This window comes from Vulpes vulpes, chromosome 2 (assembly GCF_048418805.1).
Source record: "Vulpes vulpes isolate BD-2025 chromosome 2, VulVul3, whole genome shotgun sequence".
Lineage (NCBI taxonomy): Eukaryota > Metazoa > Chordata > Mammalia > Carnivora > Canidae > Vulpes > Vulpes vulpes.
Window position 1 is genome coordinate 161,476,692 of NC_132781.1, and position 9,973 is coordinate 161,486,664.

The window sequence follows — 9,973 nt, forward strand, 5'->3', positions numbered from 1 at the left end:
CTCTGTCAAATAAATTATTTAATAAAATACCCATTAACAGAACCCCAGAGAAAACCCACAAAATTAAGACAATTGAGTCCAGGAAAACGGAATCGTTTAGAATAGTCAGCCACTCAATTTTCTTTTCCATTCTTTATTAAGTACAGAAAATATCAAAAGTGCGGTGCTTCATGTACACACCACATTTTAAATATGTGGTCTCATTCACGGTCTCCTTATCACCAAACTATGCTATTTTGAAGTGGAAATGTGGTCATCCGGATGCGCCTGGGTGGCTCAGCGGTTTAGCGCCTGCTCAGGGCGTGATCCTGGAATCCCAGAATTGAGTCCCGCATCGGGTTCCCTGCGTGGAGCCTGTTTCTCCCTCTGCCCGTGTCTCTGACCCTCTCTCTGTGTCTCATGAATGAATAAATAAAATCTTTAAAAAAAATAAAGGAAATCTGGTCATCATAATCAATGGCACTAGTACCTGGGGTCACCGGTGCATAATTAGTTTCTTAGGTTCCACAGACAGTAATGCTCCAAGTCGGTTTTTTTGTTGTTTTTTCACCACATAGTCCTAACGTGAGTTTCTTAATGATGGTGTCAGGCTGAGAGTCACATCAACTTTTCTTGTATTTGGTTTAATAGCCCATACCAAATAAACTTGATCAGTTGAGATAATCTCTCCTCCCTCCTCTCAGGACATTGAGGAAGCTAAGCAAGCCCCTGCCTTACACAGTTGCAACAATTAGAGTACAAGATTAGCTAGCTGAGGTGCTAACCTTACCACCCATTTGAAATGATTTTTGGAATTTTGACAAATTACTTCTAAAACTTCTAGATTCTGAGCCAGGTAATTTAACTGGCTTAACTTCAGTAAGAGAAACAGAAAGAGGTGGTCAAGAAAAGCTAGAAACTGAAAAGCCCCACTACAATATTGGCACTCATTGATAATTTAGTTAAGGTATTTAGTGCCACCCCAGAGGTTAATCTTGTCTTCATTGCAAGTCAGTCATTAAGTGAAATGAAGATTTGTGTTCTTGAAAATATTATGGAATTGACTCCTCAGTAAAGAAAATAATAATAATAATTAATTAATTAAATTAAAAATCCCACATTCAGATGTAGGATTGGCCATTTACATTTGGCCATTTTTTTTGTCACAACCATCACGTAAGGAGTGTCAAGAGCACACTATTAACCTAAACTCATGAACTATATAGTTCTGCCTATACCACCGCAGTTGGTGTTGAAATGACATGCATTTTTCCATGAACCATGCATTTCAATATAAGCAACCACAATTTGAAACACATTTTAAAATAGGATGTAAATTACTCATTTAAAATTTCATAGGCTCCAAATAAGCTGAAATCTCTTGGGAAAGACCAAAGTGCAATCATGAAGAAGAAGAGATTCAGCTCAGTTGCATTAAGAGGGGCAACTGACAAAGAGGATGATTCACAATAGCACCTTGCAATTACAGAAGGAAAGGGCATATCTCACCTTCCGTGCAGACTTCAGTCAAAATCATGTTGAAGACAAATCAAAGGGCTGAAAAAAAAGGGGGGGGAGGGAGCCTTTTAGAAGCAAAATCATTACATTAGTTAATTATTGAATACGGTATTTTGCATCCATCTAGGACTCCCACAGAACAACAAAAGAATAAACTAGAACAAAATAAGAAGCAATTAAGATATTTTTTCTAAGGCGTTCTTCATGGCACAAGAATGACGGGACATTAAGTAAAAGTTAAAGCAACATGTTTACCACCTAAACATTTTTTTGAACTAGTTCTCTTAGGTTAGCCTAAAGGTCTTGTAACAACAGTGCTGATTTTCCATGTAAAAAGCAGAGTAGATACTTAATTTCTGTAAGTTAATTTGAAATGGGCAGTCATTTACGAATACTTTACAAATACCTTCAAGTCCCCCCACCTTTGGGAAGTAGTGGAAGAGAAAGCTGGGGGAAAATTACTAACACACACATCGTTAAGCAGTTGAGTCAAAGTTCTCCCAAAGAACCTTTAGAGATCATAGAATGTCAAAAGATCAGAAATGTCAAAAAGATTAGAAGCAAATGTCAACTTAACAGTATAATTTCTCATCTTGCCAGAGATTCACCAAACATCCAAGAAACGGTCTCTCTAACTATATAAAGGCTAGCAAAATCCCACCAAAAATCATTTGATAGCATCTTATACTCAGATTCTCTTGAAGTGTTAGTCAAAATAACTGGCACCAAAACTAGCAACCAAAGCAATCATTTTAGTTTCTCGGGTTTTTAAAATGTCAACAGACATCAGCCTAAATGGGTAATTCAATAGTAAAACAACATTTTAATTTTTATCTGCTTAAATTCTTAATGTGCTCCTATGATGCCAAAAGAAAAAAATATGACACGAATTTCAATTGAACAGATTCATTTCAAGGAAAAATAGCTCACATTTAGATGATAGGTTCAAACGAGTGATCCAAGTAGGAATTTTATCTTTATTAAACTTAATAGTGGCAGGTTAAAAGTACTGTCCATGTTCCTTACTGATTCTTTCCGCATAACAAACGCTACATGACCATGAGCTTCATATTATGCTAGAAAAACACAACACTGATGATACAATGAGAGACATTATATATAACAGAAATAGTCCTGGGTTAAGAATCAAAAATTCCAATTCCAATTTTGTCACTGTCTATAATGAACTAGCCATATCAATTAAATCCTGAAAGTCTCAATATCCCTATATGCAAAATGAAATAATCTGCTTTCTCTACCAAAAAAGGTTGCTAGAAGGATCAGAAAAGATGATGTATGTGAAAGGAGTTGGAAGTAACACACCACAAATATCATGAATACTATTAAGTTGACCACTAATTTCATATTAATATCAAAACTAAACATCAGTTGAAATTAAGAACATATTATCAATTTTCAGAGTTTTTTTTTTTAAAGATTGTATTTATTTATAATGAGAGACAGAGAGAGGCAGAGACACAGGCAGAGGGAGAAGCAGGCTCCATGCAGGGAGCCCGACGTAGGACTCGATCCCAGGACTCCAGGATCATGCCCTGGGTGGAAGAGAGGCGCTCAACCACCGAACCATCCAGGCGTCCCAATTTTCAAGATTAAAGCCTATATAGGTCCTATAGTCAAATCAAAATGCAGTGATCGCATAGTAAATACATAGTTCTTTGTTCATTTTTGCTTTTTCTATTCCAAAGTTCTTAATAACAACAAAACTGGTAAGTACATGCCCATTGCACAGTCCCAAATCAAGTGTCTGATTTTTTTCAGTGCCTTTCATTTTTATTGGCAATGTATCAGGAAACACTGGGAAAGCTTTTCTCTACTTCTGTCTTTGGTACAAATATTTACAAAGGCAGAATTTCTTCATCAGCATTTATCTTTGTATGTTTTCAACAGCAAGGCAACCCACTCTGTTATTCTGATTTTTAAATTTATTTTAACAATTAATAATTGATGCTCATTGAAAAAGATCAAAAGTAGGGTGTGATCTCTGCTCTCATCTATGATAAATGGATGGTGAAGTGAATTTCCTCATTTGAGTATTAATGATAATTCAGAAAGATAACATTAAAAGCAGAGCCATTTGCAACGAGGAATTAAACTAGATGTGTTTTTAATCAGGTCTTATTTTCACACTGTGAGGAGCTCCTGTATTTAGCATGCTAGACGTGCTCAAAGAGTTCAGTCATGCGTAATGGAAGCCCAGTAGGGGAAAGCATCTGAGCCTCAAACTCAGGCTTTGAATGCTAACCTAGCCAATAGAGCAGATAAATTAATATCAACATTTAAACAGGAGGACAGAATCATTACCAGGAATTTAACAATAATTTGGTTGCAAATTTAGTCCTAAGCTATTAAAATTAAGCTATTTCATGACAAAACATATACTTAAAATATAAGCATTTGTTCCTAAAGGCATCAAATAAAAATAAATTAACTAGCTCTAAAATGATCAAAGCCTACTTGACAACTTGACAATACAAATTCCTTCTATTATTAGAATCAGTTTTTCTCAAAACAGTAGAAAATAAAACTGACAACACAGCTATATTATCCTCAAAGAGTGTTTGAAATATTGTAGTTTTGAGGGTCAACTGGTGAAAGAGAGACCAGTCCATTAACAGATTTATTTTGATATAGCAGACCCAGTCTGGTGGAATTACATATACATAAATTATCAGAACTTCAATCAATTGAACGTTAGCCAGCTAGTCCTCTAAATCATACTTTCAGTAAGCTAACATCTCATAATCTCTTTTACTGTTCAAACTCTAAGTAAGCTAAATAATTTATCCCACATTGTTTTTTAGTATTCCAGAAATGAACGTAATGGCTGACATTTTCTTAAAAAAAAAAAAAAAATCCATTCTTATGTTTTTACCATTTCCTTGGAAAGTTGCTTAACTTTTTTCCCCCTCTATGAGGAAACACTGCTAATGTACCTAATATTCAGAATTATGAATATAATTTATTAATGTTTATGGAATTGGGAAAAAATGGACTGGAAGGATATTTGCAAATACATTAATCATAGCTGTGACTATGTGGTAGAATTTAATTTTTTTCTTTCCTCTTTTAAATTTTAATTCTAATAAAGTTAACGTGCCGTGTTTCAGTTTCAGGTGTACAATATAGTGATTCAGCAATGCTATACATTACTGAGCACTCATCATAAGTGTCCTCTTAATCCCCTTCACCTATTTCACCTATTGCCCCCACCTACCTCACCTGAGATTTAAATTTTTTTTTAAAGTTTTTATTCAGGGCAGCCCGGGTGGCTCAGTGGTTTTGTGCTGCCTTCAGCCCAGGGCGTGATCCTGGAGTCCCGGGATCGAGTCCCACATCTGGCTCCCTTCAAGGAGCCTGCTTCTCCCTCTGCCTGTGTCTCTCATGAATAAAGAAGTAAAATCCTTTAAAAAAAGATAAGTTTTTAAGGAAATATAGATGAATAAAAACTTTTTTAAGATAAAATCTTAGATGAATAAAAACTTTATATTTTTTTAAATATTTTATTTATTTATTCATGAGAGAGAGAGAGAGGCAGAGGGAGAGACACAGGCAGAAGGAAAAAGCAGGCTCCATGCAGGGAAACTGATCCTGGAACTCCAGGATCACGCCCTGGGCCAAAGGCAGGTGCTAAACCACTGAGCCCCCCAGGGCATCCCCCTAAAAAACTTTTCAATTATAATTTCCTTTGTTTTTTTTTTTTTTAATTTTTTTTATTTATTTATTTATGATAGTCACACAGAGAGAGAGAGAGAGAGGCAGAGACACAGGCAGAGGGAGAAGCAGGCTCCATGCACCAGGAGCCCGACGTGGGATTCGATCCTGGGGCTCCAGGATCGCGCCCTGGGCCAAAGGCAGGCGCCAAACCGCTGCGCCACCCAGGGATCCCTATAATTTCCTTTGATTAACATATGTTGCATTTATAATTAGAAAAAGATAATAAAAACACTTTTGGAAGTCAGTCTCTGGGTTACTTTAAGTTCTCTCTGAAATGTTGATGTTGGACTATACTAAATCAACATATTTATGTTAAGGGATCCCAGGTGAACAAAATGTTATTATTCACTATATTAATTTGGAGATTTCACTCAATCTTTTAAACCTCTATTGTTGATCCTCATGTGAGAAAAAATTTAACCTCTTCACTAGCAGTGATATACATTAACCAAAACACCCTATGCATAGGAGATTGGAACTTTTAAACACCAGGAAATAAGCAGAATGGAAATAAATAAGGCTATTGATTAATTCAGAGAAGATAAAGCATACTTGATGGAATCTCAAAAATAATACCACCAAATAAAATGCATTTAGTAACTTGTTACATATGTATTGAAATTTTCAGCATACTTAGGGTTTTAAGCTCCCCTGCTCTAGTTTGAAGTAGAAAAAAATTTAAAAACTTATTTATGGGGACGACTGGGTGGCTCAGCGGCTGAGCATCTGCCTTAGGCTGAGGGCGTGATCACAGAGTCCCAGGATCAAGTCCCACATTGGACTTCCTGCATGGAGCCTGCTTCTCTCTATGTCTCGGTCTCTCTCTCTCATTAATAAATAAAATCTTTAAAAAAAACTTATTAAAGTACTCCTTTGAAATGTTTTTAAAACTATGTCCATTTTGGGATCCCTGGGTGGCGCAGCGGTTTGGCACCTACCTTTGGCCCAGGGTGCGATCCTGGAGACCCGGGATCGAGTCCCACATCAGGCTCCCGGTGCATGGAGCCTGCTTCTCCCTCTATCATAAATAAATAAAAAATTAAAAAATAAATAAATAAAACTTATGTCCATTTTAATTCAATTATTGTTATTTAATAGTAATACCTCTTTAAATCACATCACTACCTCAGTAATCTTCAAGATGGTTATGATTGCTAATTTTATATAATATTCCACAATTAAGACACCTAAAACTTTGTGACTTAAAATAAAACCATACTATTTGAAGACTATATAAGACATGATTCCTTTCTGAATTAAATTATGGAATTATTTTTAAGGCTTTAAAAAGTTAAATTTCAGTATTTTGACAGAGGAGCTCATTGAACTTTTTCAGGCTATATACTACAAAAGTCATGAGAAACACTGCTTATACTTTTATTTGGAAGATACTTTGGGAAAAAAAAAGAATTCCTCAGGCTCTCTTGGAGGATGGTAGATTAACTTAAAATGACTTTTCTAAGAAAACAGAACCATTAAGAGTCATAACCAATGATTTCACCGTATACTGTTAGCTGGAGAAGGGGCATAGTGGGATGAACTAATAAAAGGGGTCTGTGTTTCCAGATAATTGAAGCACACACAAGCATAAACCTTTCACTTAAAACACTCAGAAAAGTGGCTTCAAATCGGGTTACTCTTGTCTTTCACAATTTTCAACTTAAATATATTGTACCATCAAGATCAGTTTCCAGAGACTCTAATTATTAGACTCCATCTAAGAACTTTGTTTTTATGCCTATTTAAAATTATGAAACATACAAATAAATGAACAGGTTCAAAAAAAAAATAATATGTGGCGGGGGATCCCTGGGTGGCTGAGCGGTTTAGTGCCTGCCTTGGGCCCAGGGCGTGATCCCTGGCGGGTCCCACATGGGGCTCCCTGCATGGAACCTGCTTCTCCCTCTGCCTGTGTTGTCTCTCTGCCTCTCTCTCTCTGTCTCTCATGAATAAAATCTTTTAAAAATAATAAATAATTTAAAAACATGTGGCATGCCTGGCTAAGTGGGTAGTGTATGAGACCCTTTTTTTTTAATTTATTTTTTATTGGTGTTCAATTTACCAACATACAGAATAACCCCCAGTGCCCGACACCCATTCACTCCCATCCCTCACCCTCCTCCCCTTCTACCACCCCTTTTTCTTCTCCCAGAGTTAGGAGTCTTTATGTTCTGTCTCCCTTTCTGATATTTCCCACACATTTCTTCTCCCTTCCCTTATATTCCCTTTCACTATTATTGATATTCCCCAAATGAATGAGAACATACAATGTTTGTCCTTCTCCGATTGACTTACTTCACTCAGCATAATACCCTCCAGTTCCATCCACGTTGAAGCTGTATGAGACCCTTGATCTTGGAGTTGTGAGTTCGAGCCCTACTCTGGATGTAGAATTTCCTTTAAAAAAAATTTTTTTTTAATTATAAAACGTAACAAAATTTTCTTCCCCTTACTTAGTGGTGCTATCCTTACTTTATGAACTCTGACTTTATTTGTTTTATTTTGGGAGGAGGGGGGACTCTGACTTCTGACTTTAAAGACTCATTAACCCTAATTTGTTAGGACAGAACGTCTAACCAGAATCCTGCCCATTCCAGGGACAGCTGATCTGGTCGTTTCCAAGCTTCAAATTATCGTCTCGCTGGCAGGAGGAGAACTCTATTACTTGCTAGCGCTTCAACAGCCTGTTCAACAGCTTTTTATATACTACGAGTTCCTGTTAGGAATCTGGCACCACCTCAAAATTCCCACCGGGAAGAAAGCTCTCCCTTCCTTAGGGCCCACTGCGTGGCTCCGCCCAGAGCCTTGACCCGCCCTGACCTCGGCCTCTGCGCGGTCACTGGTGCGCCCGCACCTGCGGGGCAGCGGGACACGCCGCCCAACGACTTCAGAGCCAAGAAGTGCGGCTCGCGACCCTAAGATGTCAAGTTGCAAGTGCCACGTCCGTCTTTGGGGGCCCCCGAGGAGCCTTGCCCGCGGACCTGCTCCCTCTTTTCAACCTTCCGTCTGCAAGGCTCTGAAGCCGCATTACACGCTGAACCAATGCAGGAAGGCAGTGCCTCCCCCCGCCCCGCCCCCCCGGGAAACGAAGGTCCTTCAAAAGGAAGGGGGGCGGGGGGGGGCGGCAAGGAAACAAAGCTGGGGCAGGAGACGTGGCCGACCTCCGCGACCCTCCGAGGGAACCCTCCTTAACCTCAACCTGCTGGATTTCAGAAACGGGCTTGCACGGAAGTGGATCCCACGGCCAGATAAAAAGAGGTGGGGGGTGGGGAGGCGGTGGCTCTTTTTTTTTTTTTTTTTTAAAAGAACCCACAACCCCGGCCGTCATCTCCCCCACGCTCCTAAGGGAAGAGGAAAAGGAAAATAAAACCAAAGGCACCTTGAGAAAGAGCAAAGGCCGTTGCTATGGTTACCACTCCGCGCAGCCCGGGACGGGGAGCTGCCGCGCCGGGCCCTTTGTCCGCGGCCGCGCACCCAGGGCAGCCCGCCTCGGCGACCCGGGGCAGCGTTCCAAAGAAACGACACCTTTATTATTCTCGCTTGGCGAGCACGACGCGCAGCCCGGCCACCTCCCCTCCCCCTTCCCCTCCCCCGCCCCCCGCCGTCGGAGAAAGCGCCGCCGCCGCGCCGCGGGCGCCCGACCCAACATGGCGCACGCGGGGCTGGAAGGAGGCCAACCGGGCACGGCGCGACCTCAGCCCTTGGGCACGGGGCGGGGGGGGGGGGGAAGGCCGGGGTCGAGGACACCCCTCCAGGGGCTGCGGCGGCGCACGAGGGGGAGCTGAGGAAACCGGGAGGAAGGAGGGCGCGCCCGAGACGCCCAGACGCACTTTGCCGCCAGCCGCGGGCGGAACACACTTCGGCGGAGACGCCCTAGTGCGCAGGCGCGCGGAGCCACGGGGCGACCGCCTCGGCCCTGCCCCTCCCCCGCCGAGGCCCCAACGCGCCTGCGCAGCCACGGGGCGTGGGGGGAGGGGAGGAAACCCCCGCTCCCTCCTCGTGAGAGCGCCGCGCCCCGCCCCGCCCCGCCCCGCCCCGCCGCGCGCGCACGCCCCCCTCTCACACTTGCACACGCGCGCGCCGGACTCGCCGCCCAATCCGGCGCGCACGCTCCGGGAGGGAGGCGGGGCGGGGGCTGAGCCCGCGACCCCCCCCCCCTTTTCTTTTTTTTTTTTTTTTTTGTGGGTAAGCTGTTTCCCTGAGAAGTTTCTGGAAAGACGGAGCCCGAGGGAAGCTGGGGGATGGGGCGCGCCGAGAAGCGAGCGCTTTCTGAGAGAAAGAAAGCGCAACGTCCGGAGCGGAGCCCAGGAGCGCCGGGACCTCACGGGGACCGCAGCCGCCGCGCCCTCCGAGGCCCGGAAGACCTGCCCGGCTCACGGAGGCCTGCGTGGAGGGAGAGCCGACCCCGCCCGGCGCCGCCCGCGCCTCCTCCGGCTCCAGCGCTCCGCCCGGGATCCCGCGCGCCCGCCGACCTGGGCTCCCGGCCCCGTGTCCTTTGACCCCCCCCGTCCCTCCTCACGCTGGTGGCCACGAACTAACGCTGCGGGCGTGGACGCTCCCTCCCCGCGCCGCTCGGCTCCGTCGGCCTTTGCCCCCTGAAGTCGGCCTCCGGCCGCGGGGCGCCGCCCCGTCTGCGGGCTCGAGAAGCGGCGAGGGAAGGCCGGGGCGGCGGGTGGAGGGTCGCCGGAGCTGGGGCGGCGGCGGGGGGAGGGGAAGGGCGCACGGCGCCTTTTATTGCTCC

The 9,973-nt window shown here is 43.4% G+C and overlaps 1 long non-coding RNA gene across 1 annotated transcript; it reads right to left on the minus strand.

Annotated features, from left to right (window-relative positions):
- Positions 1–286: 286 nt before the first annotated feature.
- LOC140598007 (uncharacterized) lies at positions 287–8,745 on the minus strand. The gene is made up of 5 exons (XR_012000170.1): positions 8,612–8,745; positions 7,528–7,629; positions 6,171–6,250; positions 1,489–1,536; positions 287–418 (listed from the first exon to the last, which is right to left on the minus strand). It is a non-coding gene; the product is annotated as an uncharacterized lncRNA (long non-coding RNA).
- Between the last annotated feature and the right edge of the window lie 1,228 nt (positions 8,746–9,973).